Here is a 17,528-nt window from a genome sequence, read left to right on the forward strand (position 1 = left end):
AAGTAAAATAAAAAAGGTGGATTAATAAAGATTAGAAAAATGACAATGGTCTGCTCTCAAAGGTGCAGTGTGAAAGCAGAACAAAAGTAAAGCACCACCCATTCAAATATTGACATATAGTCATATTAGCTAGCATTGTGGCTATTAAAAACACCAGTTTGACTTTTCAAACCACTTAATGTCAACTTGTAACTAAACTAATTTTTTATTAACATTATTATTTAATAAAAAATGAAAATTAATATAAGCATTTTATTTTTTGAATATTTTTATCTCTTGGTGTTTCGTTCATTTTCTTTCCAAATTTGGATTTTTAACCATTCACTTTGTAAAGTTAAAGGGAATAAACTGTTCCAAAAACTGCGGTTTAAAGTACCACCATTTTAACCTAATTTTGGGCATCTTTGATTTCATGTTTGGACAGATTCTTTTCATTACTTTGTGTCCCCTTTCTGACCTAAGCCAACGTCTTTTTTTAGCTATCAGAAGTTGTTGCTTGACCTCTGAATGAACTGGAGCTGCACTCTAATCTCTCCCTTTCCTTAGTGAATTAGATTCATGGATGCATTTATTTATCTTTTCTTCTCATTCTGAAGGAATTAAAGCAATAAAAAACACTACACATATTTTCTTGCAGAAAATTCAGACTGACTTGGATGATAACTGTCTCTTTTAAAAAAAAATCTGTAAAAAAACGTTTTCAACATATCTAATGTTTCACTATTTTTTTTGTCATCCTCCTTCACCTTGAGCTTGTCTCGGCAGAGCTGCATTTAAAAGGCTCTCGTCTTTTTTCAAGCTCTTCTGCTTTCTGCTGGTTAATGTAAAGTGAAACCTGCTATTTGCAGAACATCTGTGTGCTTTTCTCTCTAAAAATAAAGGATTTTTGGTCTTTGAAAAGTGACAGGTGGCTTGTGGAAGGCTGCTGCCGACAGGTGGCCTGTTTCCATGACACCAGAGCACATGCTGTTGACCGGCTCACCTGAGGCTCTTGCAGCAGAGCGTGCACATTCTGAGGCATCTGTGGTTCCTGCACCTGCTCCCAGCGTGAGTGCTTACAGTTGTGATCACACTGAAGAGGTTTGTTTGGATTGGAATCTAATAAGAGGTTTGCTGCGTTTCATTTGGTTTGGGATTTTTTGAAAGCTTCAGACTTAGTTAACTTCCATGGCAGCGTTGTTTATTGGGTCAGAGTGCTGGTCAATGGAGCTGTCTGTTTTCCAAATCAAAAGCCCACTTAAATAAAAGCTGGTGGGCAGATACACTTAGTCAGGGAGGAGAAATCCTGTTGGTTGTAGTGATCTGTGTTCCTTATTGTCAAAAGAAACCAAAAGTAACTTTCCATCTCCGGCCCAAATTGTTCCCACACATTTATGTTTCCCAGTGGATGACATCGGTCTGATCTTTTTAGATCATGTCTTTGGACCTAAGAATACCAATTTAAGAACTTATTTACCATAATTTTCAATAAAACATCACATTTCGGAGAAGATTTTTGTCATCTGCTGAGTTCTAGGAGACCTCAGCTTCCATAAGGCAGGGGTGTCAAGGCCTTAAGGGATTGCCTCCTGCCGGTTTTCCAGAAATCCTGCCTGATCTGCTGCTGATTACCTGGATCAGGTAGGTTTAGCAAATAAGGAGCTTCAATGGCATGTTGATTTGAAAATCTGCAGGTTTTTGGGTTGTCCAGGTTCATGGAGGATCATATAAAAGGAGTCAGTTCCCCTTGAAGCTTGTGGGTCTACCTTAACCCTTGTGCTATCCTAGGCACTTTGACATCGTGAGTTGGGTCATCTAGACCCACTAGACAGTGCTCTGCACCTTTTTTCTTCAATGATTTGTGATCTTCACTGGTGTCCATGGATTACACAAAATCTTTCCACCTTTATCCACCTTTGTCATGGTAGGGAGAACACGTCAATGTAAGGGGGGGGGTCATCTAAGATAGCACAAGGGTTAAAGGGCGTCATGAAAATGGAACATACCATTGGCGTGCGTGTGGTGGGTTTATTGTGAAGTATTCCGAAGGCTAATAGAAGTTGCACGCACTTATGGCGTACAGATGATGCTGTCATATGGTGCCCTTTACCGTATGACAGAGGTGGCAAAGGCTTAAGATGCTCCAACAGTTACCAATAACTATTACTTTGGGTCATAACACCCCATGACTAAGCTGCTAAGATCTTTTAAAATGTTAATATTTCAGCATAAACCACAGTTCAACTGTTACGCTTTTTTATGCAAATCTTTGTCCTCTTTTCTTCAAATAAAAAATGGAAAAAGTCAAACCAAGGTGGAGACAACTTGCATGATGCTTGAAAATAAATCAAGTCTTTGTTTTAATCACTCGAACATATTTTTGCCTCCAGAGAATTCATTGAGGGCACGCCCTCATTCACAGAAATGTTGAGAGGTTAATGAGTTAAAGTGAAGGGGGCACAGAGGTTCATAACACTCCATTACTGTGACTGTGTGGTCATCTTTAATTCAGGAGACTCAGCAACCCAACCTTTGTTTGGTGTCTTTGGTAAAGACGCTGAATCCCACATGCTCCCCTTTATGTCCTCATCTGTGTTTGATGGTCAATGAGAGTCGGGGGTATTTTGTATAACATTAATGTAGTTAAGGCGCCATAATTAGTGTGGTAATAGATGATAAAAATAAATGGGTTTAAACCATGGACTCTCAACAGTATTCTAAAGGCTTGTGGAGGATTTAAAACAAGAATGAACCATTACAAGAGCAGGAACATTCCTTTTGACATGTTTTCAAACATGTCATTAAGAATATTCTGTCAGACTTCTGTTAATGTTACTTGACACAATTTTTCTTGAAGCAAATTGAAGCCAAGCTAGCTTATTTAATGGGTAGAGACAGTACCAGATCTCTTCAGTCCCAAATCAATGACTTTACCCTATCTGCATACTCCCACCTCTGCAGCAGAAGCTGCTGCCTGCGCCCATCCCTTACCTCCCCCACACCACTGCACTTCTCTGTCACAGCTTTGCCACTTCTCGTCTGGATTATTGCAACTCCCTGCTCTTTGGCCTCGCTCACATGTCTGTCTAAAAGCTCCAATTGGTCCAGAATTCATCCTCATCAGGACCATTTCCATCCATCACCTCGTTCCAGTCCTCCAGCAGCTCCCAGTTATGTTATCAATTTCATTTAAATCCTTCTGCTTACTTTCAAGGCCAGTCACAGTTTTTCTCTGACACATTTCCATTCCCTCCTGCTCTCCTTAACCCTCTTCCTGGACTCACTTGTCTGGTCCTCCAGCTCGACTATCCTCTAACAGTAGCAGACCTTTTAGTCACTGTTTTACTCGGCTCAGGAATTCACTGGTCTCTAACCTCAGAAATATACCTTTTCCCTCCTTTCAAGTCCTCAATCAAAACTCCTGTTTTAACTTGCTTTTACTTTATCAAAGTAGTTTGTAGAGAGAGAAAAAACATGAACTGGACTTGGTTTATCTTTTATTATTGAAGAAGTTTTACCTCTGCCCCAAGAGGCTTTCTCAATTCTGAAATACAGGGGAATGAGATCTGGTTTATGTGCTCCCAGGAAGAAGGCATTTAAGACCTGACCCCTCGACTGTAGGTTAGCAGAATAAAAGGTAAACAAAAATGTAAGGAATTTCAGGTTCAGCTTTGTTTGCTCCTTTAGGTAAAACCAGTTTGTTGGGTTTCAAGAGACAGAACTGGCTTCTTTTACCAGCTAACTGTTCATTTTTACCAGCTCCTTAGACGTGGGAGGGGCTACGGATGAAGCATTGTGGGAAATGGTGGTTGGTGATTTTCCAGAGGAGCTGTGGATCCAACAATTCCACATGAAACGCTCAACTTTTGATGAGCTGTGATGCTGCGGGACTTCCTGTGGCGCCCACTGTGCAAGCGCCCAAGGCCGCCAGTTCCTACCAAGAAGCTCATCGCCATCTGGTTGTTGGTCACGTGACTCATTTAATTCCAAAAAAGTGTTTTTATTGCAGTTTTGAGAAATATGTCAATTTTGATACACCTCAGAAACCACCTCTTCAATGCTCAAAAATAATATTGCCTTTCGATAATCGCAAATTTAATTTGCACAGTTTCATAGTCAATGGAAACGCAGAAGAACACGTTTGAGACATTTTACTGGTGCGGTCAATAACTTTTTACAGATTTATTGGAAATCACTTTTGATCAAAGAGCTTTGTGTTCAACACGTTACATAAAGTAAAGACTCTGACCGCGAGCTCTCCAAAACCCCAAACCCCCCATAATAAGCTGTAGCAGTGTGCTATTGCACCCATTGAATTACAACTAAACGTGCCCTCAGAATGATTCACTTCTGAGCTGGTTAACTAATCAAGCTTTGTCTTTTGAAAGGAGAAATGAGGTTGCAAAATCAGTTTGGCTATCAGGGCACTTGTTTGAAAAGCGCTGGGAGAGAAATTGGCTTTGAAGTTGTAGCCGCAGTGTGACTGAGATGGAGACATTATCTGTGGGTGTTAATTGTGTGATTCAACCATTGGAGCAGTCAGGCTGCTTTTGACTTTGACGCACTTTTGAGGCATTGGCGTGCAAACAGTTGACCTCGTTTAAAGGCGTCAATGAAAATAATGTTCTGCTGTCAAAACCAAACGTGTTTCAAGTGGGTAAAACAAAATAGTTTTTCTCCTCTGGATGTCAATTTATTAGTCATTCCTTGAACCTTGTGCTTAAGGGTAATGACACCTAGCATTAGTATATTGTAAGGACAAGCAGATACTTAATTATGATGTATCACAAGAGCTGTGTGCTCCAGTATGATGTGTAGGAATTAAAGGCTGATTCAGTTGTGCATTATATACTGCTGCAAAGTGCTGTAGTCATCACCATACATCACTTTGTGGTATCTTCTGCTTTTCTCCCCCAAAAAGAACAAAATTTTTTTTTCAAGTAACCTATAATAGATGTCATATTTGCTCAAAGTACTAAAAAGTATTATTTTCCTATAACAAGCAGAGGAGGAAATGACTGGTTTGGAATCAGCTGACACGTTTTGGAATTGTACCAGCGTGGAAGGCAGTCTGCCAGATTTCCCTACCCAGTATTGTGCAGACCTACTTGCGTAAAGAAAGGAAATGTTGCGTGTTAAACAAACAGCTCAGACGGATTTACCTCAGGCTTAAAAGGACACAGATTAAGATCCAAATATGTGGTCTTTTCCTCGAAGTTTTTTTCCTCTGACTCTCTGGGGTGATGCTGAATTAATGAGAGAAAACTACTGGGGACGTGGTGGGCATGAAAGCATCAGGCGCCTTCTTTTGCTCTGAGAGAATTATTAAAGTTCTTGTTGCCAGGCGGAGACGAGGAGATCAGTGGGAGCTCGGCTGTGTCAGGATGGAGGCTGAGAGCGATGAAATATGTTGTTTTTTTCAATGCAAGCCGTTTAACACCATCTGCTTGGCCATTTGGGTGTTTGCATTTGCTTTTTTCTGTGAGCCTGGGTCATGCAGAGGAGCATCCTCCACAAATTTGGTCAACTTAATTGTGTTAGCATTGTGAAATTAAGTCCGATCATGAAGTGGAGTTGTTACTATTGGTACTGGACACAATGCTGTTTTAAATGAATCTCTGTTTTTCCTGTTGTCTCTATGGTTAGGGGCCTCGGGGTCTGGTTCCTGGGGTTGTAGAGGGCCAATCTGCACCACTGGGATGTGGAGGAGATGTGGATTGTCAATGATGGCCCTCAAATGAATTTGCAGGAACCATCCCCACTGGGGGAGTGGCAGTTTGTTGGATAGGTAGAGATGTGTGCTGAGACTGTCATCTGGAGGGAAAAGGGAAGTGGAATGTTTTACCACACATAAAATAGTGAGAAAACCCGTATGAGTGAAGGATGGAGCTATGAAATATTGGGTAGGTCAAGAAGAAAGAATAGAACTCTGTGGAAGACCGGAAGAGCTGAAGAGACAAGGTGGGAGCTGGATTCTTTCTTCTTCCTTAAAACATGTAGAGGTTATATTCTGGTTACTTCTGGATTTCATGACCAACTCGTAACCTTCATAATTCAAAATTTTAGGAAGCTGAGCTTGAGGGATTACATTTTTTAAATAACTGTTGAGGTTTTGCAGCTTGGATGAGTGTAAGCGCCTCCAAATCATGCTGCTAATCCTAAAATAGGCTCACTGCACTCTCCATCCCTCTGTGACATTAGGGTCATGTTGACCCATTTGAGTGGTTAAAAAACAGTGCAAAAATACTCGAGCTGAGACTCTGCAGTCTCATTTTGCTTTAAATGCAAAATCAGAGAAAAAAGAGATTTTACGTCAGAATATATTCACACAATGTCCCTGGTTGAATATTTGGGTCAGCTTGACACGCGTGACAAATGCACTCGAAGTCCAACAGAAACAGAACCAATTTGCTTTTTCTGTGGGTCTGTCAGACCCAGCACTAGTGAAATGTTTTGATCTGAGCACTGGAAGGTCTACTCTTCTGTGATGCGCTGCAGGCATGGCTGTGCAGGAACCTGCTGTAGATATGTGCAAAACATATCAATAACTCTAGGTTGAAGCATTAAAGGATGTTTGATTACAATCTCCCAGCAGAATGAGTTAAATGTGCTCTTCTCAAACAGATTTGGAGCTAATTATAGTGTAGATTGAGACCAGCAGTGCAGGAGACAAAGACAATTTCTTAGCATATCAGTACAAAGAAAAACATTTAGTAGGTGAGGGAAAATTTGAGGATGAGGCCTGGGCCAAAAACTGACCAGAATAAATGTTTTGTTTTTGTTTTTTCTGAAATGTGATTTAAAAAACAAACAAAGAATCAACATCAACAATCTGTATAACATACAATACAATAAAATCCCTACATGTCTGAGAAGACTTTGAGGTAGGAGGTTTTATGAAGCGTTTCTGTCTCCTTCATGATCTTCTTTCTTGTTTGTGTTGACATATTAAAGTTCCCAGACGTCTGTTCATTAAAAGACTGTCGTTTTTCTAGGACAGTTTCTGCAGAGCAAAAGAACTCACCTCTCAGCTGTGGGCAGGATTGTCAGGGTGGAAGTCAACCTCCAATGATAATTTTTTTTCCACACGCTCTCCCACTAGCTTATAGCCCCTCACAACTAATGGTGATCAGAATTGGTGCCATCTAGCCGTACAGTTGTGGTGCAGATTCCAGCTCAGTGGAAGAAAACAACGTTCATGGATCCATTTGTCTGCAAGTGGATGATCAGGATGGAGCAGAGCAGGAAGACTTTGGTCCACCCATGGCAGTTGCTGTGTTACAGCTGGAAGCTTTTTAAAACATTTTCATCTGCTCCAGATTAATCGCGATTTAAAGAAGGAAATAATCAGAAACTCAATTTACATCTTAAATTCTTTCAAATATATCCTCCTTCATGAGAAAAATGCTACAAGAACATGTTAAAAAACACCAAAACACTATTTTCATTGGAGTGAGTCTATGAAGAAGAGACAGACTTGAGACCCTAAAGAAGGAAGCCATAATGTTGCCTGATAATCTGATACAGTTTTCATGGGTTTTTCTTGTAGTTAGGAGCAGATTTGTTGATCAGTCTATAAAGACTTCGTTTTGTATTCAGTAGAAAAATGCAGACATAAAAAAGCCCCTCCACCCCCCCACCCCCACATAAACACAAAAATTTTTTTTAAATAAAAATTAAAAAATAGTAAATGTCACAAAAGGCAAGACTGGTCTTATTGTCTTCTTCTTCTTCTTTAGCAGTCCGTCGATGTCGACGATGACGCGGGGGGGAGCTTGTGCCTATGGCGTATGTGGGATGACATCCCGATTGCTGTCTTGAATGTCCTGTCGCAGGTGTCACACCTGTAGGTCGCTTCAGCGGGTGGAGGTGCTGGTTCTAGTCTACGCTGCCTTCTTTTTGACGATATTATCGTAGAAATAATACACAAGGTGTCATGATCAGAACACGAGATGGACCCAGATGCTGAAACCCGGAAGGAGGAGACAGATAAGTGGTTGGTAAGTAAGAAGATTTATTTTACTGATCCAGGCAAGACTGTGGGTTAACGTGGCTGTAGATCTTGGCTGAGAAACTTGGCGCGGAGTGCAGCTGGCGCTCAAGGTGAGGAGCGTGGCTGTGGTTCTAGAGAGAGGCGAGGCTGGAGTTCTTGATGAGTGGCGTGGCTGGAGCTCTTGAGGAGCACAGAGGCTGTGGCTCTTGAAGGTGGAAGGCGTCGGCGTGAGGAATGCTGCTGCTGCTCGAGGTGGAATTAGACTCAGGTGACTCTCCTGGCATGAGGTAAACCTGAGGCACAGAACCCAAGACAATATTAGCGAGGTACGAGACAGGGGGAGCCAGCCGTGGATCTCAGTGAGACTAGGCACCATCAGGGTTAACGAACTGGCGAAGAATGCTGGAGCCACCATGACACTAGGTCATGTTTTGTGCTCCACAGAAAAAGAGAAATTGTAAAGATTTAGAAAAAAATAAAAAATTGCCCAGTAAACATTTAATATTTTATAAATGTAGCCTTTTTTAACATTATTAAAATATTGTCTTGTATAACACAATAAAGAAAGCAATAAGCCCCAGAAATACAGCTATTGATTGGGCCAACAAATATCCTGTTTGAACAAAAACCTCACATTAGGTCAGAATTAAAGACTGTTAAAATCTTTGCTTTAAGAAGATGATATTACCAGGTCAGAAAAAATGAGCTGCAACACCAAACAAGAAGTATTTCAGAGTTTGTGATGACTGCATGGTAAAACAGAAAAACTATCCGGTTCCTCTGCATTCAGCAGGTGTTGTCTGGTTTGGATGAGTGACGATAGCAAATGGATTAATGTGTGATAGAAGAGCAGAATTCATTTAGCGTTAGCATTTTATCTGGTTTTAAATTTTAAAAAAAGCTGCTGTTTTGTGGTCACATTAAAAGGGATAATTGTCTCCGGACTCCCCTCCGTCCTGCTCATCACCTCTGCAGACGGCGATGCTACACAGGAGTCTTCGGTGCTGGAATCTGCTGGGACTCTGCAGCGTCCTTGTACCTTTTTTTAAACCAGCCTTCTGCTTTCTGGGCCTCCACCGTGCTCACATTGGCATGTGCTTCAGGAGAACTACACGGCCATTAACTGGCAGGATCGGGAGAGAGAGAGAGAGGGAACAGCGTGTCGGGACACCAACAACTGGAGAGTGATAAACAGAGCAAGAGGGCAGATGGAAATGTGCTGAACGGGTCAGAGGGAAAACTTGTTGATAGCAGGGATAAAAACAAGAGCAGAGATTGCATGTGAGGAGGAAATGGTAAAAAAAAAGGCTCACTAGAGAGAGGCAGGCAATTCAAAACTGGAAAGAATATTAAACCAGAAACAAAGAGACACTCCAAGGAGCAAAAATCCAATATGTCCGGCCCCTGAAGGACTGCTGCACAAATCAGCCATTTCCAGAAAAATGTAACGCATATCACATAACTAAACAGAGGGGGAAAAACCAAACAACCTTCCCTTTGGCACATGAGATAAAATGAGCTACTAAACAATTATCTTGAAGGATTTTTAATGTCTTCACCCTCCAGCAAACACTGAAATCTCCAATAACTCCTGACAGTTATGTAAAAGCTTACCAGCACCACTGCAAGTCTGGCAGTCATAGGTCCTTCCCTCTCTCTGGAGCTCCAACTAGACAGTTGTATGAAGAACAGAGATTACCATATCTTCTGTTCAACTGCTGCTGAATGAACATGCTGCAAAAACAGGATATATACAGTATATAGGATCCCTACCGTCTTTTAAAAAACGTAAAGAAACGATTTCTTTTCGACAACCCCTGTGTGAGAACAGTCCTCACTCATGACCATACCTGTCCAACTGCTCATTAATGCAAATTTCTGATCAGCCGATCATATGACCGCAACTCAATGCATTTAGGCATGTAGACATGGTCAAGACGATTTGCTGCAGCTCAAATGGGGAAGACAGGTGATTGAAGTGACTTTGAACGAAACTGATGATCTACTTGGATTTTCACCCACAACCATCTCTAGGGTTTACAGAGAATGGTCAAAAACAGAGGAAATATCCAGTGAGTGGCAGTTCTGTGGGCAGAAATACCTTGTTGGTCCCAGAGGTCAGAGGAGAACAGCCAGACTGGTTCCAGCTGGTAGAAAGACAACAGGAACTCAAAGAACCACTGATTCCAACCGAGGTCTGCAGAAGAGCATCTCTGAACGCTCAACATGTCCAACCTGGAGGCAGATGGACCACAGCAGCAGAAGACCACAGCGGGTGCCACTTCTGTCTGCTAACTAAGGCTACAGTTCACACAGACTCCCCAAAACTGGACCATAGAAGATGGAAAAACGTTGTCTGGTCTGATGAGTCTCCATTTCTGTGGCCACATTTGGAATTTGGATGGTTGGGTCAGAATTTGGCCTCAACGACATGAAAGCATGGATCCATCCTGCTAGCAAGGTGTGCCTAATAAAGTTGTCAGTGAGTGTTCTTCCCAACGTCATTGACATACTTTCTGCATTTGTTATCATTGAGTCTATAAATGTGATTAAAAAGCAGCTCATTCATACCAAACTGGAGCTGCTTTCAATGCAGAGACTCTTCTCCTTTGAATCCAAGTTTATTACTGCAGGATCATTTTTAGTCTGAAATCCCTGTGAGGGAAATTCAGGTTCACTTAGCCACACTTCCATAAAGATCTGATTCTAAAACAAAGGTAGAAGCAACAGAAAAAAAACAATATTGACAGGAAGCTGCTGTGTGTCTCTAAGTCTGTGTCTAACTAAGCGGATGTTTGCTCATCCTGAGAGAAACCTCTGTTCTCCTGTGGAAAGGGAATTTCTGAAAGGCACCCTGGAGAACCTATGGGGTCCAGTTAGCCTGTTTCCCTTTTTTAAATCTTTATCATATTTTGGCTGCTGTTGCTGCAAACTAAAATAAACACAAAAAATGTCAAATGAACTGTTCTCTTGATTAAAAAAAATGTTAAACACATCAAAAGAAATGTTAAGACTGGTTGCTGTTTTATTTTAACTCATCCTCTGCAAAAAACACTTTTTCCTTTTTGTAAAATATTTTGAATCTCAAACATGTTTTTATCCTTTTATATAGGTTTCAAAGACAACACATCAAGGATAAGCGTGTCGCTGAAAAACACATTAAGGCAAAATAAAAACTTCTAAGTGCACATAACCTGTGGTCACAGTCACACAAAACATCATCAGTTCTTGAGTAAGTTGAGTAAATAACCCACAAGAATATGAAAATCAGAATAATGTCAGTGCCTCAGCAGCTTCCTCCCTCCTGTTGCTAGGAGACAGAAAACGGACCAGATGCAAAAGAACATGTTAAAAGCAAAACTTCTTTCCTGTTAGGCAAAGAAAAAAAAATGAGAACACCAAAGGACCTCTTTAATGCCAGATAAAACACACCTTTGTAATTGATCTGTCTGTGCAGACTCAGAAACCAGAAACTTGTCCAGTTTGTAGAACTTTTCATTTCACATTTAATAGGAGTTTTTCAATAAGAGATCTGACTTAGGATCTTAGTGATGATATAAGAGTAGACAGATCTATGGAAAATACAAAAAAAAAGCTGAAAAAAACCCCAAATGTTTATCATTTTCCCATTGAATCTCCTGCAGAACTAAGGAAGCACCTCTGTAAGCCTGCAGAACTGCACTCCTTCATTAGAATACTTTTTCCGCTTTTTCTTTTTGAATGCGGCAAAGAAAAATGTTTGGGGAAAGAACTCCTCTCACCCCCGCAGCTCTGCATGGGATTTTGTCACCAGCGGTTCCCCGGAGCTCTCCAGCTTCTTCAAAGGCAAAGGAAGACATGGTGTTTTGTTGCTCTACACAGGAGCCACCCACAGGCAACAGCATGTTTCAGAGCTTATTGCTGTTTGAAGCAATCAATTAATAACAAACTCATTCGGCAGGATCCTGCTGGGAGATGACGGAGGAGGGACAGGGCGGGTGTTTAGAGCTCCGATCGATTTTTATGCAGTGTATTTCCGGAGAAAAAAGGAAGAGGCTGGATGGTGCTTCTGCAACCTGAGACTGTGTATATGGAAGCTGCTGCTCAAGTGGCAATTTGTTCAAGCTAAAACAGAGGGGGGAAAACAGAGAGAAATGCGCGTGTAGTGTGAACGCCGGCCTCCTCTCAGAGAGAAAGGAAGCTCAGCCTGATGAAATGTTCTCTGCAGGTTGTGTAAGCTCACAGTGGGGTCCTGTGTGGGAGGGTGTGGGTCCACATCGGTGAAGCACAGGCTGACCTGGCTGCAAGAACATTGTTCAGCGCTGATCCTGCTCTTTAGCAAAGTGATGCCATTATAAATTCATTCCGAAAGCACAGTTGCACAGAGCTCCAGACTTGCAAAAGATAATATTAAAGCTTAATGCTCTACTGGAGATGAAATCACAAAAAAAAGCCCAAGCTAAGGTCAGACATTTTTTAAATAGCAAAGTTTGTACACATGGGAGCAACAAGTCAACAGGTTATAGGAACTATTCAGCCGCAATACATTCAGGAATATTTAAATAAAAGCAGTTTAAAAAAAGGCCAGGAAAACAGAAATCCGAAATCAAAAGTTTTTTTTGTTTTTTTTAAATAAGGTAAAAGCAAAAGTCCAATAATATCCTCCGAACCTTCACTCAGTCATAATAATTCTCACAAAGACAAACAGCTTGAAATTGGCTTTGTAATTACATTTTGATTTATTACCAACAACTCTGTAGCTGGAGAAATCTTGTGAAGGTTTTTTTACCTGCAGGAGGATAGAAACTCAGCTCAACAAATCTGCAATGTGGAAGTACTTTTTAAAGTTTTGAAGTGGAAGGTACAAATCTTAAAGACCCACTCTGATGAAAATGCAGTTTTTGGTGTTTTCAACATGTTCTTGTGGCATTTTTCTCCTGATGGGGGACATATATTAAGACAATTAGGATTAAAATTGCATGTCTGAGTTTTGTTTATTCAGATAGTAAAAAATCAGGAGCAGATGGAAAAAATGCTGTTTGAAAAACATCACATTTATATGTAGAAACTTCTGATGCATCCACTTGCAGACAGGACGACTAGATCCGTGTACGTCTTTGTTTTCTTCATCCAATCAGCATCTGTCTCAAAACTGTACGTCTGGATAGCTCCAATGTTCGCCATTTTCGCCGTACCAGTTATGTTTCACACATTTTGCACATTTTCCACGTATGAAATTTCAGTCTTTCGTTATCCATGCGTGATACACGTCGTTCATACGTGTTTCTTGTGTTCATCATTCGTTGCTGTGAGCAGATGTCCGTCGAGGAATTCTCCCGTCGGGTCTTAATGTAAAATCTGGTTTTAAGCTGTTTATATTTTTTGAGAATTCCACAGTTTAAGCGTATTTTACGTTGTTTAAATGCAATCATTACGTAAAACCTATGCAATTGTGCGTGATTCTTGTGAGATGCATACAGTAATTTGTAGTTTTCCACGACCGTTTCATGTATGTCTCACCGACTTTTCACACATGTACCACCAATGCATAACTTTCATATTGCGTATACGGTGCACATATTACGTAACTGATGCATAAAAAATGAATGAAACAGTGCAATATGCACGCACGGTTCATGTTCTACATTAGTTTTACGTGTTCTTTGCGTGGTTTATTCATACTTCTGTGGTTTTAATACGGTTTATTCATGATACATCTGTGAAAATGTGACGTAAAGACCACAACTTTTCTCACTTTTTTCATGTATGTTCACGTGTGACCCATTTTCATCCATGCATTATGTGGCTGTGTGACAAGGCTTTTAGGTTGGGGTTGTAAGCTAGCAGCATGTAAATCGATGGATGACGGGAAGTGGGGTGGGTCTACTCAGGACCAGCAGTCCCGTTCTGATAAACTCTCACCGTGCTGCTGATTTAGTCTAAAATCAGAGTAATCATAATTAAAAGATCACTGGGAATGCTTTAAAAATAGGTTAAAAAATGATTGGAGTGGAACATTAAGCTTCATTTACTTCCCCCAATGTCTAACTTTTTAGACCAATTTGTTACAAAGGGAAAAAAAATCCTTTTCAGCCTCAAAGTCATGCATATCTAATTCACAGAAAATCTTTACTATCAGTCGTGAAGTGCATTGAATGAATGTTGACATCAATAGGAAAGCAGCAGCGTCTAGGAGTCCTTTTCTGGCAGTGTGCATTTGCCTAATACCCTGCCACTCACTTGGGCCTACTGTGTACAGTAACAGTCTGCATGACTTCCTCTCTGAGTGGGGGATCAGCCTCTCACAAAAGAACTGAGTTACATTCAGCTAAGTGATTTTGACAGGTGTCAGATCGTATTTGTGCAGCCGGCAGAGGCATCATAAAGCCCAGTTCAGCTGAACCGGTCTTCAGTGAGGATTTCCTCACACACATGGACAGCTTTCCCACGGTGAATGTCAAGTGTGTATTATTGAACGGGTGGGCAGGTAGATGAGTGTCTGGCTGATCCTGGGCAGTTCTCCGCTGCGCTGCAGCTTCCAGCCCTCTGCAGGTACACAAAACATAACCTTTCAACAATAAAACATGCGTTGAAGTCACAGTAAGAAACTTGATTTGTTGTGTTAACATAACCTTTTGTTGTGTTAAATTAAAACATCAAGTCTAACCAAAGTTTTTTTCTGATATAGATTTAAAAATCATGTAAACTACCTTTGGTTTTGTTATAACTGTCAATCAAATTAAGTTGTAAATATTATTCTAAAGAACATATTTAGCCAACATTGACACGACCTAAAGAAGACCATAAAAGAATAAAAAAACAGTAGATTTACCAAGACCCCTCCCTCCATTTTCTTAATCTGCTGCATCTCTTTTTGGGCCTAACCTGGCCACTGTTGGATGAAGACAGGGTACAAGTTTGCTGCAGGGCCACACAATCACACACAAACCTAGGGGCATTTAGAGTAATTAGTCAACATATGAAGCATGTTTTTGGAGTGTGGGAGGAAACAGGTGGAAGGAACATTTAAACTCCACAGAGACAGGTCCTGGCTGGGATTTGAACCATAGCCTTCGCACTGTAAGGTAAGAACGCTAACCACTGCGCCAAAAAAAGCGATAAGCAAACCTTTTCCCGCTTAGCGCCGTCTAACGGTTGCAAATGGGAAGGGGCCAAAAGAAGATTGTATTTATAGTGTTAAATCAACTGAACAAAAAATCTCATATTAAGAAGTTTTGTTTAGATCAGACAGAAATAAAATAATTATAGTAGTAGTAAAAATACAAAACCAACAGAGAAAGAAGGTCATTCTGTGACTTTTGCAGATGGATAATTAAAAAAAATCAAACCGTTCTGAAACCTCTCAGTGTGTAGCTTATATTTTCAAGTTTTAAGTGAATGCATCTTGACTCCAATGTGATTCTGTTTTAGAAGAATCACACGTCATGCTCATAATGTAGAAAAAACAATGACCCTCTCACCCCCCGAAGGCAAAAGTAACCCCAATCAAAAGCATGAGTGGCCTTATTTTTATCCCAAAGATACAAATAAATGCGTCACATACATCCCTCCAAAAACACTGTATTTTAGGACAGAACCAACACGTGATTTACATCTGTCTCATGTAGGATGGATTTGTGGAGACATTTGATTTATGGAGGTGTGCACGGTGCACGGTGAACTATTTTAACACCAAAGATTTGAATATAGAAGCCTGAAACGCGCATATACGCTCGCCTACATAGACTGTTTGTTGGAAGTGGTCGCTTGAACGCGCCCCGCCAAGAGGGATGTGACCGAAGCGTCAGATTTACCTGCTGACTGTTTGCTTTCAGTAAAGAGACTTATTCAGCTGTAACAAAACTAAGGGCATGCGTTCTTTGTGCCTTCAGGACGCTATGTGTTGCCCGCCGCTGCGTCTCTGTGCTTATCTCACTTCAAAATTGGACACAGAATGACAGCATTCCCTCAGCAGAGTTACCCCATCAAAATGTTCACGGGCAAACACAGACCGGGAGTCCTTTCAGTGTTTCTCTGCGCATCCAGACGTCTGCTTTGAAACGGTGGTTATCAGTTCCGCAGATCCCACCTGCCTTCATTCATTCCAGCACAGCTTTTCGCTCCAGAACATTCGTCTGTCCGTTGGGAACACGGTGTATGTGTGCCTGTTTGTCAGCTGCTGGAGTGGCAAATGGCTAATGAATAATGGAGGGTTCTAGTGACGGTGTTGACAGCTCTGACGGCTGAGAGCTTCCAAGCTGCGCGTCTCTTCTAATGTCCCGTTTTCATCCTTTGCTCCTCAGCAGCTCCTTTATTACAACAAATTGCATTTCTGTCTAATTTCCCATTTAGACAGAAAATTTTCATCTCATAACTCAAGTGTCTGTGCATCTATGTGGGAGTTCGTTGGACAGAAAAGACAAGCTATGCTGTTTTTGGAGCCTTCAGCCTTCAATAAGCTGAACAAGCAGCTTATTGGTTTCCATTTTATTATCATGTCTATAATCAGAGTTTACTTTCTTATATCACAGGAGTTGGGCTCCCCTTGTCTAATAAAGCCATGAAATCCCAGCTATCAGCCGTATGATAAATGTTCCTTGTTGAACTCCTTTGAAGCTCTTAGGGGCCCTGGCAGCTGAATACTGCTCTGGTTTGTCCTTCAGATTAAAACACACTCCTAAAGGTTACAGCTTTATAAGATCACCTTTATAGCGGCTCGCTGGCAGAATTATTTGGAGACCTGATCACTAGTGAGAAGTGGAAACAAAGATTTCCCTGATGGAGTGGCTCCAGAAGGCCGATTGGATGCCTCAGAAGAGGTTGGTCTCAATCTGTCTAAATTTAGAAAAGAAGAAACTTTCAGAAGCAGGTCTGTGTTTTGTATTTTTTGGTGACTGTGAAGCGGTCTTTGAACCCGTGACCCTCCAGATTCTGGCATGTCCCAGATTGCAAACAGCCTTTTAAAAGACAACATTTGTTCACTACCACCAAAGTGATTGGGCTGGAATGCTCTGTTGATGCTTTTGTTGCAGGTTTGGAGTCTTATTTTTGCAGAAACCGTTAGTCTACCTTTCCTAACTTAATACCAGAGAGTGGTAGAAAAGAGGAGCAGATGCAGCGGTCGAAAACATTTTCCATTCATTTTGTTGATGCCAGGGATGAAGTAGGATTCTTTTGACATCTGAGATATTCTGTTCCAAACGTTTAGAAACACTCGTGATTTGCAAATGATCTCATTTTGCTTTCATTGTGTCACTTGGTCATTTAGAAGAACAGCTACAAATGATACAAGGCTTTGTTTTAGTTCTTCAGGCTCTCTCGGACACTTAAGATCTTCTCATCACCCAGCCTGCAGCTTCTCTTCAAAAGGTCATTTGATCCCCTCCTACATCTCTAAATGGTTTAAAACAAACTTACTTAAACCAAATCAAAGCCGACCGAGCGATGAAAAACATTTCATAACAGGAAGTGCTGGATAATACTCCAGCACTTTCAAAATTGAGGGTAAACCTTAGCAGTCCATTGAGACTCATTCAAACAAAAATGCTGATTGTGGTGTTTTTAACATGTTCTTGTG

At 41.0% G+C, this 17,528-nt stretch overlaps 1 protein-coding gene across 2 annotated transcripts in view; it reads left to right on the forward strand.

The window, feature by feature from the left end:
• Positions 1–17,528, forward strand: part of st6galnac3 (ST6 N-acetylgalactosaminide alpha-2,6-sialyltransferase 3) — a 111,074-nt gene that overhangs the window by 78,987 nt on the left and 14,559 nt on the right. The gene's annotated exons all lie outside the window — the stretch shown is intronic.

This window comes from Oryzias latipes, chromosome 17, assembly GCF_002234675.1.
Source record: "Oryzias latipes chromosome 17, ASM223467v1".
In the NCBI taxonomy this organism is placed as follows: Eukaryota; Metazoa; Chordata; class Actinopteri; order Beloniformes; family Adrianichthyidae; genus Oryzias; species Oryzias latipes.